The following is a 24,558-nucleotide window of genomic DNA, read 5'->3' as shown; positions in this document are numbered from 1 at the left end:
TTCCTTTTCTGACATATTGTTTGTGTCAATATCCATTAGCTCTGTTGCAGAAGGCCCATCCTCTGTATTTTTCTTCTGTTGGGCATTCCTCCTCCTAGTCATATTGGTGAGAGATGACTGAATGGATGTAGCTGGATGTATCAACTGTGGTGCTGTCAAGGTGCACCCTAGAATGCTTCTGTGCAATCAGGATTCCCCACCCAAATGAGAGAAAAAAGAAGAGGAAAATAAAAGAAAAAAAAAGAGTGGGAGAGAGAGATACAGGATATCAAGGGAAGATAAAAGAGAAGGCTCAGTCCAAATGGGCTCAAAGGTAAGGTTTATGAAGTATACAAACAAAAACAGACAAACAAAAAGGCTGATAAAAGTATATGAGAAGAGGAAAAAAAATTATATACATATAAAGCAAAAGAAAAAAAAGGGAAGAACCTCGTCACAAAGAACCACAAGCATAAGATTTATATACTATCAAGACAAACACAAATGCACAGAAACACTGGTGGAAGAAAAAGATGAGAGAGTAGTTATAAATTTTCAGTGTGGGCAGGGAAGCTTATTTTGATTCTTCCTGGATGTATCTTGATATCTTTGTTAAAGGACTCATCCTTCCTAAGATAAAGAGTGACTAAAAATTGGTTTACCCAGTGCTCCATGCAGTATGTGCCCTCCCTATTACCCACCACCTGGTGCATGGAGCACTGGGTGTGATGCCAAAACAATGAACACTGTTATGCTGTAAATAAACAAATAAAAATAAATAAATAAATAAATAGCAAGCTGAAAAAAAATTGGTTTACCTATAGGGGTAGCATTGATTGGGGAGAGGGGATTACCTTGAAGTTTAATTCTATATGAATATTAGAAAATAAAAATATAAAAAAGAATAAACTGAACTAAACTAAATTTTTTTAAAAAATTAAAAAAAATAGAAAAGCAAAAGAAAAACACAGGTGTATATATCACAAAGTTCAGGTTAGAAGGTTATTGTTGAATTTGATGTATTGGATATCTCACTGTGATGGTGAATAGGTTAAAAAATTATCTATATAAAAAAAGATGAACCAGAATAATGGGAATGAGTTAAAAATAAAAGTTGTATTATGAAGTAGTGATGGTTGTTCTCTTGTTGTCCTTTTTTTTTTTTTCTTCTTTCCTTGTTTGTTTTCTGGGGGAGGGGACTGTCACGTGGGTTTTCAGTCAATAATGTTCCCTGAGTTAAGTCCTCCAGCCCCCCTCAAGTGGGTGGGCTCTGAGGAAACCGGTTTTTTTAGTCTATTGTTCTCTGGATGTTTTTGTGTTTGTTTGTTCGTTTTTTGTTTTTGTTTTGTTTTTTCTCACGCTTTGACAGTTTTTGATGGTTTTTGGAAGTTTAGAGGAGAGCAAACTGCACCCCGACCTCCCTCTCAGAGAGAAGCCTCAGAATGCTCTGCAGAGCTGCTGGCAGAGTAAGTTCTGAGTCACTGTCCCTGGGGATGCAGGATCTCCTCCTTGTACCCAAAACCAGGGCAGCAGCAGCTGTCTGGGCAGCTCCAGACTGCCAGAGAGGTTCCAAGCAGCTATCGCACACTGAGATTTTCCCGCTGGCCCTGCTGAAGTGCTTGGTCTTTCTGGTCAGAGAGTACTGGGCTGCACCTGGTCCTTCCGGGTCGAGTGCACTGGGTGGCATACCTCACCCAGTGGAGGGTGTGGGGTGCACGAGTGTCTCAGGTTCTGCCATTTGGCGAGGCTCCCAGCCCTCACAGGAGCCAGACCCCAAGCATTCTCAGGCCCACTTGCAGCTCAGGGATCAAGACCTGGTTTCTCTGCTGCACTCTCTCTGGCTCAGTGCCAGGGGAGGCTGTCCTGGGTCTGGGGACTTAAGCCCCTTTCCCTAACCGCCCCAATTCCCACAATTTTACCCCACGATCTTTTGCTCTTTTTGAGTGCTTTCAACCAGACTCCAAGTTAATGCTGGTCCCCAGTCACAGAGCACTCTCATATCGGGGTATTTCTATCCAGTTGGTCACCCCTGGTGGCTCCCTCTCCCTTTTGTTTATCTTCTGGTATCAGTCTGACCTTCCCACTCTGCTTTACCTGCCCACTGGTGTCTTCTGCTCCTGTAGAGATCCAGACATGTATAATTCTGATCTCAGGCTGATTTCATGGGTGCTCAGAGTTCTTTGTTAGGTTATCAGCTCACTTAAGGGTACAGGTTGAAAAGGTACCTCCCCCTACTTCTCCGCCATCTTGTCTCTCCCCTAGGTTTTTCTTTAGAGTTAAGGGTCTGTTTATTGGTTTGCCTCTCCTTTTTTTTTTTCCCTTTGTTCCTATGTTTCTTAAATTTACATATGAGTGAGATCATATGGTATTTCTTTTTCTCTGACTGACTTATTTGACTTCTGTAATACATTGTAGCTTTATTCATATCATTGCAAATGGTAAGATCTCATTCCATTTTTATGGCTGAGTAATATTAATGTACACATATGTACAAATAATATATATATATATATATATACATGCATGTGTATACATACACACACACACACACACATATATATATCACACACACCACTTTGTCTTTAATATAAATGTCAATCTATTTCAGGGCTTTCTATACTGTTCCACTGATCTATGTTTTTATTTTATGACAGTAACATACTATGTTGATTACTACACCTTTGTAATATAACATTAAGATTGGAACTGTACTGTCTCCCATATTATTTTTTTTCTTTTCAACATTTCTTTCACTTATTAGGGATGTTATTTGGTTCCAGTCAAATTTCAGGATGGCTTTTCAAGCTCTGTGAAACCTGTTGTTGGTATTTTAATGGGGATTGCATCCAACGTGTGAATTATTTTGGTACTATAGACATTTTTACATTTTTGTTCTTCCAACCCAGGAGCATGAAATGTCTTTCCATTTCTTTCTGTCAAATTAAATTTCTTTCATCCTTTTTTTGCACTTTTCAGACTACAAGTCTTTCCCTTCCTTAGTGATTTCTAGTCTTAGGTATCTTATTATTTTTGGTGCAGTTGCAGATAACATTGTTCTCTTATTTCTTCTTTCAGCTGCTTCATTAGTAGTGTATAGAAATCCAACAGAGTTCTGCACATTGATATTGTATCCTATGATGTTACTGAATTCATTGATCAGTTATAATAGTTCTGGGTTTTTTGTTTGTTTGTTTTTGGTGGGCTCTTCAGGGTTTTCTGTATAGAATATCATGTCATTTGAATATAGGAAAATGTTACTTCTTCCTTCCAAGTTTAGATGACTTTTATTTCTTTTTGTTGTCTAATTGCAGGAGTGCCATAGGGAAATCAAGTCCCCCAGACCAGACACTTGCCAGAAAACCTCTGTCCAAACCCCCTTCAACAAAACTTGGCACTAGGGTAACATGTCACCTGGATATTGGGGTGATAAGGAGCTTTAGGAATTACCAAGAGCCTGTGACATGTGCACCCCCCTCCAATGCATCAGAGAAGAGGGCATCAAATCCTCAGAAAGCTGGGCCTTCTGGGAGTCTTGAGAATGTAAAACCTCTTACCAAACTCTGCACTGCCAAATGAGGACCGCTGACACCAGGCTGAAGGAGAGTCCTCTGAACAGGAGCCATCAATCCAGGAGAGCACAGGGTAGTTGAGTCCACAGAATTCCATGTTTGCCAGGACCTCCAGGCCATGAGCATTCCAACCCAGCTTGGCACTGACAAATGAGATTCCTGGACATTGGGATGAAGGGAGTCCCTTAACTGGGTGCTCTATGGCCCAGAAGAGCACAAAACAATTGACTCCTAACAACACCAGACCAAGCGGGAGCCTTCCTCCAGAACCCAGCTCCACTTGCAATAGAATCAACTGGACATCTGACTGTCAAGAGATCAGGAACCCTTCATCCCAACAGAGTATAGGGCCATGGTATCTGCTAGAATGGTAGGTGCACAAGGCATGCTCAAGCCATGAGCTCTCCAATAGAGCTCAGCAAGAGCCAAAGGTATCCTGGACACTATGCTAACCTGGAACCCTCAGTCATGAGGCCTCCAGCCCAGCTGAAAACTGGGTGCTAGAATCTCCTGGAACCCAGTGTGACAAGAAGCCCTCAGAACACAATTTTTCCAACACAGGAGAGCACATGACAATCAGGTTCCCAGAACACCAGGAGCTCTCAGGCTAGAAGCTCTCCAACACAGGTTGACACAGGACAAGTTAACCACCTGGAGTGTAGAATATGAGAAGGAGCCCTCAGAGGATGAGTTGTGCAACCTAACACAGCATAATGCAATCAGGTTCTCAGAACACCAGGATTTCAAGGAGACCTCTGACCATAACCTCTCCAAACCAGACCAGGAAGTGGGAAAATATATTATCTAGATAGTGGGTCCAGTGGGAGCCTTAAGACCAGAAGCCCTCTAATGTACCTCTGTACCAGGGAGATGAGTAACCTGGACACTGGGACAAAGGCAGGGATTCTTCTAATGCAGTAGAGAACACAGCAATCAATTCCCCAGAACACCAGGCCCATTGGATGCCCTGAGACCACGATATACCCCACCCCACTGCACACTGGGCAAAAGAGTCCCCTGGACAGTGAGCTGAGTGGAGGTCCTCTACTTGGGAGCACTTCATCCCAACAAAACATAGGGGAGTTGAGTCCTCACAACATTGGACCAACCAGGAAATTTGAGACACTCCAACTCAGCATAAGAGTGGACAGAAACTCTCTTGGACTAGGATGACAGGACTCCCTCTGAGTGGGGGCCCAACAGCCGAGCAGACAACTGGCAGATGAGTCCCTAGAACACCAAGCCCACTGGGATATTTGGTGCCCCACACCCTCTCTTTCAGATTGGCACTGGACCAGGTCTCTCAGACACCAGGCTGACCAGGAAATCTCTGACCCACAACCCGCTAACTCAGTAGAGCACAGAACAATTAGGTCTCCAGGACAAAGGCTGACTGGGAGACCTCTGGTCATGACTCCTCCAACTCAGCACTGCACTGGGCTAACAAGTCCCTAGAACACTGTTTTGACTAGAAGCCCTTTAACTAAGGTGAAACGAGGGCATATGAGTCTCCAGTGCTCTGAATGGACTTCACTCTATGGTTCTTGTAGATTATCACATGGGTAGCTTTCCTATTTTAGGGAGATCTCCTTAGGAGACAAGGGTATCATGCCAAAAAGAGGAGGCACACTAGAAGTTTGAAGATTTTGAAATAGAACTCATAACCGAAGATGAGGTTTGGGGGGGGGGTGTAGGGATTTGTAGAAGAGACGTCAGACACTAAGGAACAAGGAGTCATTGGTTCAGGTATTCCAGGTAGAGTAGAGATTCTCCAGCCTGGAAGGAAAGGGGGAGACCCTAGAAAAACACGCCAAGTAGTGGGATGAGAGCCAGGATCAGTCTGTGAGGTGGAGAGATACTCTGAGTACATGAAGGACTTGCTGGAAGCTCTTGCCTTCCATGCAATGTCCATGAGGTTATGTTCCTGCACACACACATTCAAGATGGCAGAAAACTGAAGCTGGAAAAAGTCTGCATGAATTTTAATATTTATCAGGGGACTAAAGAAATAATTTAAAACCATCATTTCAGAATGAGTCATTTACCAGAAACAACCACTGTGTGATTGTGATGTACAGTCTGGCTTATAGTCACTGCTGTGTCTTCTAAATAATCACATTATCCTGTTGGTGTACAGGCTCCACAGCTCTTAGAAAGTTTTGGTTAATTATTCAGAGTTTACCCTGAGCACACAACCTTCCTGTCCCCATCAACACTTTCAGACATCCTGAGTTCTAGAAACCAAGGTCAGCTACTGAGGTCAGCCCCATTCTGATTGGAAGGAAACAATGAGCTGTATGTCCATAGATATGTATGTCAGGAAAAACGATTTTTGTCCCAAGCCCTACCACTCATGTTGTGCAAACTTGAGTTTGGACCCTGACGTGAAGTTTAAAATCTCTAGCCACCACAGCAAGTATTTCCTGACTACATGTCCCTGTGTGATGCAGGCCTTTGGAGAGTAAATGTGACAATAAGATGAGGGAACCAAGATGGAGGGAGGCCAGAGGCATGGGACTTTTCCCTGTCTCTAGATGACTTCCTGTGGGCTGAGGGAGGCAGGTACAGACTGGAGTGAGTGAGCATCCTGGAGTGTAAGTTCTCCGTTCTGAGCCACAGAAGCACTGAGATTTTGAGTGAGACACATTAATTATTACTGGCTGCTCCAGGTGAAGGGGTGAATGGACAGAGTAAAGCAGTGAAGGAGACAGGTAGGAAGAGTGGGAACAGGTGCACATGGAAAACTTGAAGTTGTCTGTGGATATGGAGGAAGGTGATTACTTCTAATAGGCAGAGCTGTTATTCTGACAAGCATTGGACAGAAAAAAGGAGGAAAGTAAGTTTCCAGGTTGGTCTTCTCCCTGGAGATTGTCACTTTCACCTCCAGGGATGAAGTGGAAGCTCAGTGAGTTGTGGATGTCAGTGAGCTGATGTCTGCCTGTGGCTGTAGCTGAGTTGAAAGAAAGCCTAGAGTGATGGTCCCCTAGTAGAGCTCAAGGCACCGAGTTCATAGCACTGGGACATCAACTGATGGGAGCAGTAAAGGTGGAGGATCTTGGAGAAAAGTTAAAACTGAGGAGAGAGGTCAGCCTCTTTAAGATCGATGGTGTCTAAGCTTATAGGAGGGCTGCCACTTCCATGAGCCAGTGTGGAGGCTGGTGGAGTCCAGGTCACTTGATTTGAAGGAGAAGTGGATCATTTTTGTGATCCCAAAGCTGTGAACCTCCAGCGGTCAACATCTCAGACCCCATTTACCCCACAGATGTATTTCTGGACAAAGTTTCCTGGAAGCACTGGGACCCCACTTTTGGGGTGTGGGGCAGAGTAACTCACCCCTTGGTTCTCCATTCCTTCATCTCTAAAATGTGGGTAGCTTTGGGGGGGGGTGATTGTGTGAGCAGGATGTAGGTTATGGCAGGGTGGTGGAGGGTGTCTACAAGAGCAGGGGACAGATCCTTTCCAGAGGAGGAAGTGGAGGGACTGATCTAGGTATTTGTCCTGTTCTTTCCTTCCCAAACTCAAAACATTGCTCTGGGAGGACAGCAATCTGGGAGCTGCCTCTGTTCTGTTCCACACCTGGCCTTTTCTGCCCCTTCTATACAGTGCCTCAGAGACCACCATCTGCCCAATCACAAACCAGCACCAAACCCCACCTACCTCCTACACTGCTGCTTCACATACACATGTTAGGGAGCCACGTGGGGACTGCTAGCTTTAGGGAACTATTCTGAGGTGTGTTGACAGGTTGTGCACTAATGTAGGTGGGGGAGGGAGGTTGGTACATTTATAGATTCACAGGAAGCTTCAGATAGCACAGAAACATCCTGTCACAGGGGCAGTCTTGACTCATTTTGTCCCAGGGTAACATCCTACATAATTACAGAACACTATTAACACCAAAAAACTGACAGTAGTATGATAGACATGTCTGCTTCTCTCAGCTTGTCATGCACATTCATATATTTAAAAGTGCAATCCAGATATGGAAGTACCCCAACACAAAATCTCCCTCATGCTATTCACGCCTTCCCAGACCATCCCTGCTCATGGCAAACACCCCGTTGTTTTACATTTTGGGAGTTTTGGAATTTTGTTGCACGAGGTGATTCCTACCATTCTGAACCGTGATGTTGGATTTTAGTTTGTTTTCACTCAGGATAATACCCCAGGATCCATCAAAGTTCTGTGTGTCAGAATATTATGGCTTTTTTTCACTGAATTGGGCTCTCTAGTATGCAAATGCCACAATCTGTTCATTCAGTGACCCTTTGAGGGACATTTTGATTGTTTACAATATTTGGAGACTATTAAGTAATATCAAGTGAGTATTTGTGCATAGGGTTTTGTGGGCTCTTAAATTTTAATCTCTGAGAAAAAGGTCCATGAGAGTGAGTGATTACCGGGTTTTAGCATTTATGCTTCATGTTTGTAGAGCCTATCAAACTCTTACCAGAGTAGCTGTTCCATTTGAATTACCACCAGCAATGTAGGGAAGCTTACTCTTTCCAACATTTGGTGTTTTTACTGTGTTTGATATTAACTAAGTGTCCTACTGGGTTTGTAGTAGAAATTACTCAGTCAGTTTTTCATTTACATTTCCCTCATGGCTCCTAATGTACAGTTTTTTTTTCTTCTGCTTATTTACCATCTGCATATTCTCTTTGGTGGAGGTGTTATGAGCTTCAGGATGTCTATTACCTTAATTAAATAGGTGTGTTTGAATGCAGAAGGAGAGTTTACAGATCTCTGTACAGCACAGCTCAGGATCATAGTCACAACAGCACCACACTAGTCACTGCATTCTCCACATGGTGGGCAGGGGTCTCCAAGGCTCTGAGAATGTGGTAGTGAACCAGAGGGAACTGACAGCATGACCTGCGCATCCTAGTCAACATTGTTCATACACACTGACTCCTCTAGGTTTCAAAACCAGCTGCTTGGTTCAATTTGATAGAAGGGAAAAGGGAAGCTGAGTGTCTACACACAGGTATTTTTGCCACAGACAATCTCTGACCAAAGAACTCACAGGCTTTGTGCCAAAACTTGGCTCCAAACTTTGGCATTTACAGTTTCTGCAATAAGCACATTCGCATTCCATTGGTGAAAAGAAGTAATACAGCCATGTCCATTCAAAAAGAAAAGTAAATGTTGTAAATTGGGAGGGCTATGTACATAAAGGAAAGGTGAAAAAATGGGGACAAATAATCCAATTTACTTTACTTTCCTAGCCTATAATCTCCTAAACAGAAGAATACAGTTTATTCTGTGTTTCCAGTGCCCAGCACCTTGCCTGGCACTAATAAATGAAGCCAAGAAGCTTGAAGGAAAGAGTATGATCAGCTTTGTTCTAAATATATTTATGTCTCTAATTATTTTCATTTTGGATCTAGAAAGATTTAGATTGGAATTCAAGCACCCTCTTTTGTAGCTCAGGATTTTTGGAGTAACATCAATAATAGTAAAATTAAGAACAGACTGTATCTCTTAAGTGTTTCCTATGTGTCAGAAACACTGTTAAGGTTTGTGATGTCATTTCAATCTTCAAACACATCTATGAGGTATGTATTGCTGTCTCCATGCTGTGGGTGAGTTGACTGAGAATCCAAAAGGTTCAGGAATGTACTCAATGTTGCACAGCTAGGAGGCGATAGAGCTATGATGTGAACCCTGGCCCTCTAAGCTCTACAGCCTCCTTTCATGCACTGTGCTATAGCACTCTACCTATAAAGTCCAACCAATGCCACTTTCCTCTTTTGTAATATAGGGATACACAAGAGCATGACCACTCTGTATAATTGTTACCAGGTTCACAGGATAGTCCTATATCAATTACCTGACCCAGTGAACCTTGCACTCTGGGAACTCAGCAATGATTATATCCCTCTATCCTTTCCATTTCATATCTGACTCCTGGTGCAAGATTAATGGAAACTTTCTTCAAGATATGATGCTCATAATATACAGTTAGCTTTGTTAAACCTACACTACTAAACCAGTAAGACCCTCCTAGGCAATTCACTGAAATTTTCTCCAAAATCAAACCATTAGTGGACTTATAAAATGCTTAGGAGGAGTGTTCCAGTGACTAGGTATTTCCATCGGCTACTAAAGGTTTTCATGACCCTTGAAGGATTCTGAAATTAGCATCCCTGCAAGGAAGGTTTGTAGAGGAAGCTTGAACCAGGAGAATTATGTCTCAGTTGAGTAGGTAGAGAGAAAGCAAGCAAGTGGCAAGCAAGATGCCAGAGTGACCTGTGAGGTTCAAAGTCCAAGAGCAGGTCAGGTCTTCCCAAACTCTATTTAGAAATTTCAAACATTCCTTCTCCTTGTGTCCTCAATGTTATTCCTTATGTCTCACAAACAAGTGAAACCATATAGTCATTGATTTTCTCTGCTTGACTTCTTCGACTCAGCACAATCTCCACCAGTCTCATCCATGTTGATGCCAAAGTTGGGTATTCCTCCTTTTTAATGGCTGAGTAATATTCCAATGCATATATGGACCACATCTTCTTTATCCACTTTTCTGTTGAAGAGCATCTTGGCTCTTTCTACAGTTTGGTTATTGTGGACATTGTTTATATGAACATTGGGGTATACAAGACCCTTCTTTTCACTATATCTGTATCTTGGGGATAAATATCCAGTAGTGCAGTTGCAGGGTGATAGTGTAACTCTATTTTTTTTCTTTAATTTTTCAGCGTAACAGTATTCATTGTTTTTGCACAACACCCAGTGCTCCATGCAAAACGTGCCCTCCCTATTACCCACCACCTGTTCCCCCAACCTCCCACCCCCGACCCTTCAAAACCCTCAGGTTGTTTTTCAGAGTCCATAGTCTCTCATGGTTCGCCTCCCATTCCAATGAAACAAGATGGGATTGGGAGGGAGACAAACCATAAATGACTCTTAATCTCACAAAACAAACTGGGGGTTGCTGGGGGGAGGTGGGGTTGGGAGAGAGGGAGGGGGTTATGGACATTGGGGAGGGTATGTGCTATCGTGAGTGCTGTGAAGTGTGTAAACCTGGCGATTCACAGACCTATACCCCTGGGGATAAAAATACATTATATGCTTATTAAAAAAAATTGTAACTCTATTTTTAATTTCTTACACAATCTCCACCCTGTTTTCCAAAGTGGTTGCACCAACTTGCATTTGTACCAAGAGTGTAAGAGGGTACCCCTTTCTCCCCATCCTCTCCAACACTTGTTTACTGCTCTGTTATTTTTTTTCCATTCTAACTGGTGTAATGTGCTATCTCAATGTGGTTTTGATTTGAATCTCCCTGATGGCTAACAATGATGAACATTTTTACATATGTCTATTAGCCATTTATATATCTTCTGTTCATGTCTTCAGCCCATTTTTCAACTTGATCATCCTTTTTTTTTTTTTTTGAGGGAGTGGCGGTTATTGAGATTTTTATGTTATTTAGAGATCCTTGATATCAGCCCTTTGTCTCTATTGTCATTTTTGAATATCCTTTCCCATTCCCTGGGTTGCCTCTTTTTTGTAGACTGTTTCCTTGCTATGCAGAAACTTTTATCTTGATGAAGTCCCAAATGTTCATTTTCACTTTTGTTTCCCTTGCTTTTGGAGAAGGGGGAAATTGGAGGGGGAGATGGACCATGAGAAACTGTACACTCCAATAAACAAAGTGAGGATTTTAAAGAGGTGGGGGGTGAGGGGATGAGTGAACATGGTGGTGGGTATTAAGGAGGATACATATTTCATGGAGCACTGGGTATTATATGTAAACAATGAATCTTGGAACACTGCATCAAAAAGAAATGATGTATTGAATGGTGAATTATATAATAATAATTATTTTAAAAGGAATTTCAGACATTGAGGTGGGGAGGTGCAGTTTATCTGCAAACTCAAGGGACATTTGTTTTGGAGAGCATGGTGTTGGACTAGGGGAGGGAGAAGCATTTAATGTGCACCTACTGTGTTCCAAGCAAATTAGATAAGTGAGGCTATTTGATCCTGAGAGAAAAAATTCTATTCTACAGATAGGAAATAAAGCTTCTGAGAAGTGAAATAAACTTGAGCAAGTTTATAAATATAAGAGTGCATGATGGTGACCTAACTCATCCCACCTAAGGTGAGAACTGAACCCACCTCCTCGAGAGACACACCAAATCTACACCTATTTATAGATCCTCGTGAAGAAGAACCGAGAACAGCCTGAACAGCTTCTGCACAGCAGAAAACAGAGACAGAGACATCATAACACAGGAATCACCCCTCAGCAGCCTGCCAACTGCAGTGGAAGGGATAGTTCTGTGGGCTGTAAGCTAATGTGTCTGCACTGGCACACAGAAAACAAGCTACAGTTCAGAGAGCAACTAGAATGTGAAGGATCTTCCCTGAGAGCTCCCCCCCCAACACAATGGGGAAGGAGGGGTGTTGGATCTCCTTCTGTGTCAAGTCACAGGCAAGCTCAAATTCTGCTCCACTTTGATAGTATGTACAGAAGCAAGGTCTGAGCAACCTCGCTGGTGTATCACCTCGTTGATCCCAGGGTCCCCAGCCCACTCAAACCCAGCTGTGCCAAGAAGCAGCTCCAGCATGGCACACACTGGGATGCTCCTTGTCAGCATTCACTAGAGCTCCAGACATCATACTGAGTTGGCACAGTTGCTAAGCATCCAAGAACACTCCAGGTCTGCTCCCATCTTGCATGGGTCACCCTTAGTTATATGGGTATGTGACATCCTGGGTCATGTTTGACCTCCAGATGCCTTGAAAAGGAGTACCCTATGTGGAAATCCCAGGATCCCATAGCTCACACTCTGTCAGGACACTCAGAGTGCTGAAGATATCCCAGCTTTCATCCACTTGAGTTTCAGCCATCTTGCTAGTGGGTACTGTGCACAGAGAACAACCGCCATCCTAAATCCACCCCAGCTATAGCTATCTCCCAAAGCGTCCTCTCTTCAGAGAGCCTTGGGACATTCCTGCCCATGCCCACTGCAGTTACAGATGTACTGCCAGGCTACCCCACCTCATGAAGACAATCCCAGAAAACCTCAGCACCTGATACATCTCCACTCCAGCCATCCTCTGCAAAAAGAGCCCTGTGACAGCAGTTAGCTCTTAGCTTCACCCAATCTGCCGGGATGTCTTCTGTGTGAAGACCCTATGTTTCTTATAGCATGACTTACACTAGCCAAGCTATGTTAACAACCCAGGTATCTCCCAGAGATTTTTGCATAAGGGCTGCCTTTCAGCCAACCACTTCCCCGCTTGCCTAGCCAAAAGTCCCACCTTCACCTCCCAGAAAGTCACAGCCCATAACCTGGTGCCTATGCACTCCAAGGCCTCTCTGGCACCTCTATGCTCACACACTCCAGAGCACTCCCACAAACTTCCCACCACCCCGTGGCTCTGCACTCCACCCACACCCCCAGAAAGCCCCCACCCAGACCCTGATTCCCACACACCTCTGGGCAGAGAAGAGCCTAGAAGTACTGGCAGATCCTGGTCCTCCTCCTTCTTGGTAGCAGCAGACTGCAGCCCTGGATCACAAAGTCAGCATGTGGGAGAAATTTCAGTTGGAAGAAGAACAAGATTCAGAAAATTGGTTTTCATGAACTTCGCAAGGTCACACAAGGATCACTGCACCATTCCAACCCCTTGAAAACTTGCTGTCTCTGATACTACCAATTAGAGAGCCATCTTTGCCTTAGCATCCAATGTTGTTCCAGCAGCACCATTGCAGGAGAGTACAAAACAAAGTTTTGTAGAAATGCTGAGATTTCATCATTTATAAATACACCACAGAGATAGTATAAGTTGCCCCTTCTACAGATCTATGAATTAGAAGCACATAACATTGAAACATGGAGGCAGTCTTAGCCCCCCAAAATACATAAGCCTTTAGTTAACATAGCTCCAGATCCAAGCCTTTTCTATGATGTACACTTGCTGATTAAAAAAAAAAAAAAATCCATGCCTTGCCAGTTATTCTATCAGTGGGAATGCATTTTATATACTTACCCTCAAAAGAATCCTGAAGTTTCCCAGCATTTTATGTCTGATATACCAAAGTCTACCTTCATGAAGCAGAACCCAGATGCCCTTGATTTTGGGACCCACCTCTATATCCCTTCATCCACCAGAACACTTCCATCAGGAAAGCCTTGAACATCTTTTTAGAAAGAAGGTTGCCAACCTTCACTGTGGTGCATGAGTCAGGAGAAGCTGTAGACATTTATTCCAAGTGTGATGTAAAGTAACCTTGTTGCTGAGAAAACATAGAGTAACCTAGATATCACAGTGACCCAGGCCCTTAGCACTACTTACAGTGTCTTGAGGGTGTCATGAAGTGTAGTAAGCTGTGGATCCTGGGCTGATTACTGTGGGCTGATATCTGTGGGCTGCTGGTCACAACTGAAACAGAGAGCTCATGGGTGTGATTTCCCTGCCAGATAATAGGCAAGTCCTGATACTCATGTCCACAGGGGCCAGACAGAAGGAGAGAGAAGCAGAATGACCACTGTGCCTGAAGAAGCCCTTGGAGAAAATGTGGAGAAATATTCTGGGTCTGGCTCTAGATCATGAACACTGACCAAGACAGAAGACAGACAAATGGTTAACAATGTGTATCAGGGATTAGTCATGGTTATTTTTTTTTTTTCCCAGCAAGGTTGAAACTGAGCATAAAAAGATTCAGTTTTCCATTAAAAGACTGTTTTCAGAGCTTTGAACAATTTCAGATATTGTATGTTGTCAAAGTGCTCTGTATCCTGAATTTTTGGACTGTTTTTCATCTCAAAGAATTCACTGGTCTGTAACAGGTAATATTAGATAAAAGTAGAACATGGCTTATTCGGACATTGTGTCTTATAACAACACACAGGGTATGTCATCACTGTGGCCAGTGGCAGCTGGAGGACACAGGGCTTGGGTGTGAAAGTCTTTGAAACTTTCTCAACCCATTTTCTTTTCCTTAGATTTGGGGAACTGCTGTAATTTGAATATAAATAATTCATTTGTAAAACTTAACGACAGTGTTAAGTGTCTGTTATGATCTGTAATGTAAAGAAGACTGCTTTATGATAGCCTTGTTAATTTTTACTTTCATGCAATATTTTACACATCTTTGCAGGTAAACTTAACTATACGCATTGATAAGCCATTGTTTGTTATTATAATTTCTACTTCCTCATTTAAGTTTGGACATGGAAAGGACAGGACTTCTAATATAGCCACTGTTGTAGTTTAAATGATGAAGTATCCAAAGCACGTGTGAAGACCTGCTCTACTAGAGTGGGAAACAGGCAGAAGTTTTGAGGAAAGACAGTGCTGGGAGTATGTCTTTTTTCTCATGTATTGAAATGTAAAATCATGATGTCTGTATGCCTGCTAATGGGTTGTTATTGAAAAGTGTTATTATGGCATATGTACTTCTCATGGGGTTGAAGAGAAATAAGGTTTCCTAATGTCAGTCCTCTGAATATGTCCACACTATACATAGATATGAGTATAATGTGATACTTTTTCTTTTTGGGTTTTTTGACAGATTGAAAAATTAATATAACTCCTACTGTCTACAACAAATAGATGAATGGATGAAGAGCAGGTGATATATTACAACAAATAGATGAATGGATAAAGAATAGGTGAAGATAGATAGATAGATAGATAGATATAGATATATGAAAATAACTAAGCCCAAAAATGATGACATCTTGCCATTTGGAACATGGATGGACACAGAGGGTATAAATTTAACAGAAATTGGTTAGACAGAGAAAAACAAATACCATAGGATTTCACTCCAATGTGGAATCTGAAAAGCAAAACAAATGAAAAACAAAACAAAACAAAAAGCAGAATCAGACGTATAAATATAAAGAACAAACTGATCTGCTAAAGGAGTTCTCAGAGGAGAAGAGAGTGGGGCATGGGAGAAATGGGTGAAGGGGAGTGGGAAACACAGGCTTCCCATTATGGAATGGACACGTGGTATAAAAGGCACAGCATAGGAGATATGGTCAATGTTATTGGAATATTGTCTCTGGCAAAGAATGGTAGCTACACTTCTGGTCAACACAGAATAAGGAAAAAAGTGTTCAATCGTATAATGTACATATGAAGCTAATATACTATTTCATGTCAACTATGCTTCAATTAAAAAAAAAATTAATCAGTGGTGCCTGGGTGGCTGAGTGGTTTAAGCCTCTGTCTTTGGCTCAGTTCGTGATCTCAGGGTCCTGGAATCAAGTCCCACATCTGGCTCTCTGCTCAGCAGGGGCCTGGTTCTCCCTCCCCCCTGCCTGCCTTTCTTCCTACTTGTGATCTCTCACTCTCTGTCCAAAAAGCACAGTTGCAATTGCAGGGTCATAGGGAAGCTCTATTCTTAATTTGTAGAGGAATCTCCACACTGTTCTTCAAAGTGGCTGCACTAACTTGCATTCCCACCAACAGTGTAAGAGGGTTCCCCTTTCTCCACATCCTTTCCAACACATGTTGTTTCTTGTCTTGCTAATTTTGGCCATTCTAACTGGTGTCAGGTGGTATCTCAATGTTAGCTTCCCTATGACCCTGCAATTGCACTGCTGGGTATTTACCCCAAAGATATGGATGTAGTGAAAAGAAGGGCCATCTGTACCCCAATGTTTATTGCAGCAATGGCCACGGTCGCCAAACTGTGGAAAGAACCAAGATGCCCTTCAACGGATGAATGGATAAGGAAGATGTGGTACATATACACAATGGAGTATTATGCCTCCATCAGAAAGGATGAATACCCAACTTTTGTAGCAACATGGATGGGACTGGAAGAGATTATGCTGAGCGAAATAAGTCAAGCAGAGAGAGTCAAGTATCATATGGTTTCACTTATTTGTGGAGCATAACAAAGAACACGGAGGACGGGGCACCTCGGTGGCTCAGTGGGTTAAAGCCTCTGCCTTCGGCTCAGGTCATGATCCCAGGGTCCTGGGATTGAGCCCCACATCAGGCTCTCTGCTCCGCGGGGAGCCTGCTTCCTCCTCTCTCTCTGCCTGCCTCTCTGCCTAGTTGTGATTTCTCTCTGTCAAATAAATAAAATATTAAAAAAAAAAAAAAGAAAAAGAACACGGAGGACATGGGGAGATAGAGAGGAGAGAGAGTTGAGGGAAACTGGAAGGGGAGATGAACCATGAGAGACTATGGACTCTGAAAAACAACCAGAGGGTTTTGAAGGGGCGGGGGGGGGGGGGCGGTGGGAGGTTGAGGAACCACGTGGTGGGTAATAGGGAGGGCACGTACTGCATGGAGCACTGGGTGTGGTGCAAAAACAATGAACACTGTTATGCTGAAAATAAGCAAAAAAAAAAAAAAAAAAAAAAAAGCACAGATGGAGCAGTCTCCTCCCAGACCAGATACATAGGCTCTGAAGCTCAGAGTAGAGATGATTAAGGAGCAGAAATTTGCACTCTGAACAGGGGGAGGGATAACTGGGCTTCCCTGTGAAAGAAGAAGATCATGTGGTTTAGGACTGAACACCAACCAAAGGGATACACAGGAAAAAGCTGTCAAAGGAAACTGAAACGGAAATCAACAAAGAAAGAACTGGAAGTAAATTTGTCACAGAAGTGAAGGGCAGAGTCTCCCCAAGTGACTAGTGTTACCTGCAGCCCCAAGACAGGCTGAGTGAGGCCAGTTCCATCTGAATTGCATTTGGGTCCTCATGACTCTCAGACAAACCCAATTCTGTTATGTATATGTATGTATACATACATATATACTTTCTACTAATTTTTAAGAAGATTATAATCTTCTTAAAAGATTAAAATCTGTGCTCACTGTTTCAATAAGCAATAATTAATTAATAAGTAATAAGAAAAAGTTATAAGTAGTTAATAGGACCTTCCTCTGGTGCCAGTCCCCACTGGCACCACGCAAATATGGAAGGGTCCTGAAGACTTTTTTTTTTTTTTAATTTTAGGGTTAGAATTTTGTGATGCATCAGTTGCATAGAATACCCAGTGCTCATTCAATCAAGTGCCCTCCTTAATGCCTATCCTTAGTTACCCCATCCTCCACCCACTTCCCTTCTCACAACCCCATTTGTTCCCTAGTTAAGAGTCTGTCATGGTATTTCTTCCCTTTCTGATTTCATCTTATTTTTCCCCTCCCTTTCCCTATTGCCATCGGTTTTGTTTCTTAAATTCCACATATGAGTGAAATCCTATAGCATTTGTCTTTCATCAACTTATTTCACTTAGCATAATAGTCTTTAGGTACCATTGTGAATGGTAAGATATCATTCTCTTGATGGCTGAGTAATATTCCATTATATGCATATAGCATTATCTTCTTTATCCAGACTTTAAAAATTTCTGATTTTGCAGCCCAGTGGTTATAATACTTTGTGGCAGACTCTCCAAGTAGACTCTCTCTCCTCGACTGTGTCCTCAACTATATCAGACCTGAATCAACTCTCCACACCTCTTCCCTTCCAAATGGTGGTCGCTTTTTTACTTATAGCCTTGTGGAATTTGTTTTATAACATCTTTGATTGATTTCTTGGGAGTTAAGAATAGTCTGATAAGCATGTAATTGTATTTGAGGAAAGAGACAATCTTAACTCCTCTCCCAGAACTTTCTGACTGGATGCTGCACACTAAGGCTGTGAACCTGGGGACAGGCTAGATTTTGTTGCCCCCTTCTAGGAGAGCTGAATGTCGTTTAGGTAAGGAGATCATGACTTGTGACACAGATTTGTCCTTTCTAGGTTTAGGTTTATTGTGGGAAGATGTGTGAAACATAACGCCTACCATTTTCTCCACTTACATTTAAGCTGTGATGGATGAGTTGAGGGTATCACTTGCTCTAGTGCTATGTTGTCTGACTTACCCCACAACTGTGATCTTTCTATGATGTTTCTGTGATCTTTTCATGGGGTCTAATTGCCCATGTCCTCATTAACATCGGTGTTAGTGTTTTAGCGAATGATGACAATGAGTGACACATTTAACTTTGTACTGTTTGAGTCTTTCAGGGTCTCCATGATCTCCCTATCATATGAATTTTTCAACTTGAAGGAAAGTTTACCTGGTTTCCTTTAAAACGTGGTTTCCAGGAAATGATGTCATGAGGGTCACTAAGAAATCCTTCAGTCATCAGCCATCCAAACTGCCTGGTGATTGGCCACCCAAATAAGGCCAACATGAAAGTGCCCTGGAGATTGGATAGGGAATGTTATTGACATCATAAGAAGACACTGTGATGTACCAGGGCTGTTATAAAAGGACATCTGCAGCCCAGGTTGCACTGAGGAGGGAGATAGTGTTTTAGCCATAACTCTTCCTCGCTTTCTCTGCCCTGTTCTCTTCCTCTGTTCATGGTAAGCACCCTGCCAATTCCTCCTTCCTTGGGCCTCCCACCAACACTCTCACACCACCTTCATGTTTGTGTTTATGTTTGTGCCCCTCTGTGGTCCTGAGAGTCCTCAAAGCAGTACCCAGTAACTCCTGGACGCATTTCCCATTGTGTGGATGGCCCATCTTCTCAGGGACACATTCCACTTTGTATATGGGATTGGGGCACTGTAAATCAGAGTACTGTAGATTTTCAGCTGGGTTCCACATCTCTGGGATCAAATCTGGGTTCAGCACAGGAAAGCTGAGTCCATGTCCTGAGGGAACACTGGGCCTACTATTATTCCAGAGCCCTCAAACACAGCTCAGCACAGGGAACATGAATGCTCTAAGCATCTGGCCATCCTGGTGTTCACAATGTCTCCAGACAAAAGGAAGAGAGGAAATTTCATGAAACATGTATTGGGAGAAGGAATCACCACATCTCTAGACATAGTATGAGTCCTTGGAACACATGTCCTCAGACCACAAGCAGTCTGACCCAGCTTAGCAGTGGACACACTAATTCCACAGACTGCTGGCCAACCAGGAGCCTACAGACCACACACACTTGAACACAGTATACCACAGGCAAATTCAGACCCCAGAACAGAGAACCCACCAGAAACTCTGTGAGTGGAAACCTTCTGAATGCATTTGAAACTGGGCAGATGAGTCATACAGACACTGGTTGGACAAGGAGTCCTCATAACACACCTTGCCAATCCAGGCAGCACAAAGCAAGTATGTCTAGAGAACACCAAGCTTGCCAAGTGCCAAGAATCTATCAATCCTGCATCCCAGGTCAGTACTGGGAAAACGATTCACCTGAACAGCAGCATCAACATATACCCTTGGACATGGAGACCAAGAAAGAGCCTTGGGCTGGGCCAAAATGGCACTTGATGAACCAGCTCACCAATCGCCTATTGACATAGAGACCAACAAATCATCTCTCTTGTAGGCCAAATAGGAACTTGTATAGAAGGTTCACCATGTACCCTTACATCTGGGCACTGATAAGACAGCTCTGTGATAGGTCAAGAGGATAACTATACAGCAGGCTTACCACTTGTATTTTGATATCAATAGTAACTCAGTTCTGTACTCAGCCAAGTAGGCACCTGGAGAGTGAGATCATTATGTGCCCTTGGACTCAGAAACCAAAAACTCATCTCTATCCTGGGCCAAGGAGGCACCTGGACAAATGATTCATCATGTGTTGTACAACTAGAGACCAACAAAGTATATCGGGTCTAGGTCAAAGACTCACTGGGACCAGTTTTTCACAAAGCGCATAACTTTACTCTCTATTAGGCCAAAGAGGCACCTTCACAGCAGGCTTACCATGTGTCCTTAGACCTTGAAACATAGAACAGATCTCTGAGCACTTGGAAAGCAGGATCACTGTCTGCCCTTCAAACTCAAGACCAACAAATCATGTCTGTGCGTCGGCCAAGCAGACGCCTTTATAGTGGCCTCATCATTGGCCTTTGAAACTGGAGACCAACAACTTAGCTGTCTGATAAGGCAAGCAGGCACCTGGACAGATGAACTAAATAAATTCTCAAAATGATTTATAAGTTATTTCCTTTATTGTGTGTATGTTATTGACTGACATACTTATCAATATAGTCTGGGGGAAATTTGGAGAAATTTTTAATGCTCATTCAGAAGGACATATGCATTGGTGAACTGTCGCTTCATTTGTGATATAACACTCAGTGAGAAATTTCACCAAAGAGGGTATAATTGGTTCTTTGTTAATTTTTTTCAAAATGAAAAACAAAAACAAACAAACAAAACACAAAAGAAACAAGCAAACAACAACAAAAACGATCTTTCTTATTTTGTGTCATTAGCCAAGACTGGTTACAGAAACAACATGAAAATTGCACAACACTGAAGACAACAGTCATCCATACAAGGTGCTGCTTAAAATATAACATTTCTGTAACACCACATGTCTGGAAGAAGTTAAGTATCTTCCTGGTGAAAGTGATTAGAACTGCATGAGTCTAAGTCATCCCTGAACTGCATGACTCCCCCCATTGGTCATCTAGATGCCACCCGTGTAGAACCATAATGCTTCCCAATTATGGACTTGACTAAGATATTCTTATTCACACTAACCTTTGGAAGCACAATCATTCCCTTGTCAGCATAGGCAATCATATTTTCATGCCTCTCTTTCAGAGTCTAAGGGCCTACTCAGCAACACTGACCATTGTCTCCCAGACTACTAATTCTGGGCATTTTCATAGACTAAAAGTACTGAGCTCTCAATGCCAAAGCCTGGCATGCAACAGGTACTCAAAGCTGAGTAACATGGAAAAATACATGGATAAACCACTACATCTTCTATAATGGGATACTGACAAGTCTCCAGTTTGAATCTGTATCCCAAGTGTGAGGTTCCTGTGGGCTGAACTAGCATTTCAGCATCTGGTTCCTTGTCTTATCCCTTACATCCCACACCATAGGAAATTCTTGACCAAGGGAGACACTATTAAATTAATGCCTATGGAATGAGTGAACATACTCTTACTTTGCTCACTTCATAATTTCCAACTGTGAAAACATACCAAGGATTTATTATCAGTCCAGAAAAAAAAAAAAAAAAACATTACCAAAGAGTACAGGCTCCTTCTGCTTCCTTGCTCAGACTCACAGCCTCTCCAGCAGTGGTTCTCAGAGCACCCTCTTTTTCACAGTAAGAACCCTTGGGATTTCCAGCTGCAAATCCTCCTTCACAATCAGCATGATTTCCTTCCTGAGTTTTCATCACCCCCGGGACTCCCTGCTTAGCAGCTGCCTGATCCCACAGAGACTCACCCCTGCCAATATCAGCTGAATAGACCCTTAACCACTTGTCAAGGACCATATTATGTATCAAAGAGTTATTGTCGTTGATGGTAAAAAGCTATGACCACAGGGAAAATTATTCTCAATGAAAATAGAACCAAGGACTTGCTTCTTCCCTTAACAAATATACGTGACTTGAAGACAGAATGTAAGTTGTGAAAATGGTTAAAACTGGTTTCATGAGAACCATCGTTAATGATGACTATAGTTAATCATATTTGATTGTATAATGTACATTGTATTGCATATTTGAATGGTTCTATAACAAAAGATCTTAAATTTCTTATCACAATGAAACATGTAACTCTGGGAGATCTGTTATCCAGAAGTAAGTGGTGATCATTTCACAATATATACATATATCACTCTGATATACACCTGAAAGAAATAGAATGTTTCATGTTAATTATATATCAATTTTTAAAATAACTGAATAAACTGCAATTGGCAAAATGTCGTCTCTGCCACCTGAAGTAATCGCTTTTGCACATGCACTTGTAGGTGAATCATGAAAAGTGGAAGTCAAAGGAAAGGACTCTGGTTCTGTACTCCTCTGTGGAGTGTTCCCTGAGTTTCATTGATTTAAGAGCAGTTTGCATTGATTTAAGAGCAGCAATTTTCCAAACTGGAAGGGGAGGGCCTGGTGGTATAGCATGTATGACTGCATGTTTCAATCTAACAGTGTATATAATCCTCCTTTGCTCTAAACAAATCATAATCATTCCTTGAAAGGCATGAAAGCCTCCTCTCCGACCTAGGCTGCCCTGTCTCTTCTTTTTCCCAGCTAATCTGTGCAATATCCACACCTCAAGACTCAGTCCAATACCCAACACTTTTTGTTTTCTCTTCTGGTCAGTTCACAACACCCCAACCACTGTCTGCTTCACTTGGCTGGCATTGTAGTGAATATTGTTGTAGTCTCCAATCCCACTTACTAGTTCTTTGTCACATCATTATGTTGGTTTGCTTTCTGTGCTTTATCTCCTAAAAGCAATGATACTTCAAGTTTTTAATGGTTTGCCTAGGAAGATATGAACATACACAGTACATCATTTGCTATACAAAACAATTTTCTTAGCAAAAGTAAAGATGAATTTAAGTGTAATTTAAGTTACAATTCACACAACTATTGCAATGAAATACATAAGTGGTAGGGCTCACCTCAGATTCACCCCATGAACTTAAAAATACACTTATTTCTCCCTAAAGTGAAAATTAAGGCAGTTCTTCAAATTTCTTCATTATATCTTCACAAGATCACCTTCAAACCAGTATCCTTCTTTAGAAAACAGATTGAGAGCCCAATGTCAAGGTAGAGCAATATATTCTCACAACATGCTATCATTTACAACCTCAAGAACTACTGGCATTACAAGTTCCCCTATGTACCTCAAATTTTAAAGAAAACTCAGTAGCAGAGTTTTTAAATCAACTGTATTAATTTGAATTAATTTTAATTAACATATCCAGCATTATTAGTTTCAGAGGTAGAGCTCAGTGATTCAAAATTTGCACATAACACCTATTGCTCATTACATCCCTCCTTAATGCTTGTCACTCAGTTATTCCCCAATAACATCCCCTCCAACACCCTCAGTTTGTTCCTGACAGTTAAGAGTCTCTTATGGTTTTCCTCCCTCTCTGATTTCCTTTTTTTTAAATTTTTCCTTCCCTTACCTTGTGCTAACCTTTTATTTATTAAATTCCACATATGACTAAAATCATATGGTATTTATCTTTCCCTGACTGACTTATCTTACCTACAATAACACCTCTATTTCCATCCCTGTTTTTTTAAAGATTTTATTTATTTATTTGACAGAGAGAGAAATCAGAAGTAGGCAGAACAGCAGCAGAGAGAGAGGTGGAAGCAGGCTTTCCGCTGAGCAGAGAGCATGATGTGGGGCTCGCTCCCAGGGCCCTGGGATCATGACCTGAGCCAAAGGTAGAGACTTTAACTCACTAAGCCACCCAGGAGCCCCCATCCATATGGTTTGTAATGTCATGATATCCTTTTTGAGGGTGTAGCAATATTCCATTGTGTATAAACAAAGGACCAACAAACACATGAGAAAATGTTCAACATCCCTCAGCACCAGGGAAATACAAATCAAAACCATGATTTGAGAGTACCTCACACCGGTCATATTGGCTAAAATTAACAAGACAGGAAAGAACATTTGATGTTGAGGATGAAAAGAGAGGGGAACCTTCTTTCAGTGTGGGTGGGAATGCCAGGTGGTACAGCAAATCTGGAAACAGTATGAAGGTTGCTCATAAAGTCAAAAATATACATACTCAGGCTTCTAGATGGTTCAGTCAGTTACCACCTGTCTTTGGCTCAGGTCATGATCCCAGATCAAGCACCAGCATGAGCTCCCTGCTCAGCCATGAGTGTGCGTCTCCCTCTTTCCCTTCCTCACTCATAGTGTCTTTCTCACATAAATAAAATAAAACTTAAAGGAAAGTAGAACTATTCTATGACCCAACACCAGCTCTACTATGTATTTATCCAAAGGATAGAAACATAAGGGTTAATTTTTATAGGAGAAGAGTCCACAATTGTCAAAGTATATAAAGTACTCAGATATCCAGAAACACATGAATGGAGAAAGAAGATAAGGCAGTTTTAAGCTCATCTTTCCTACTTAACCCTTACACTCCACCTAGTGGAGCAGAATCCAATCCATTTGGATTCTCCAGAGATCTTTCCTCTTTCAGCTCTTTGGATTCTAGGGTACCAGGAGGAGGAAGGAAAGTTGGCATTTTTAGCATCTGGTGGAGGG

At 42.1% G+C, this 24,558-nt stretch overlaps 1 pseudogene; it reads left to right on the top strand.

Annotated features, from left to right (window-relative positions):
- The first annotated feature begins 13,093 nt into the window (after positions 1–13,093).
- Positions 13,094–14,052, top strand: LOC123936593 (annotated as a pseudogene).
- Positions 14,053–24,558: the final 10,506 nt, after the last annotated feature.

The sequence above is a fragment of the Meles meles genome, unplaced genomic scaffold, assembly GCF_922984935.1.
Source record: "Meles meles unplaced genomic scaffold, mMelMel3.1 paternal haplotype, whole genome shotgun sequence".
Taxonomy (NCBI): domain Eukaryota; kingdom Metazoa; phylum Chordata; class Mammalia; order Carnivora; family Mustelidae; genus Meles; species Meles meles.
Note: the sequence above shows the minus strand (reverse complement) of the source record. Positions and strands in the feature narration are given on the sequence as shown.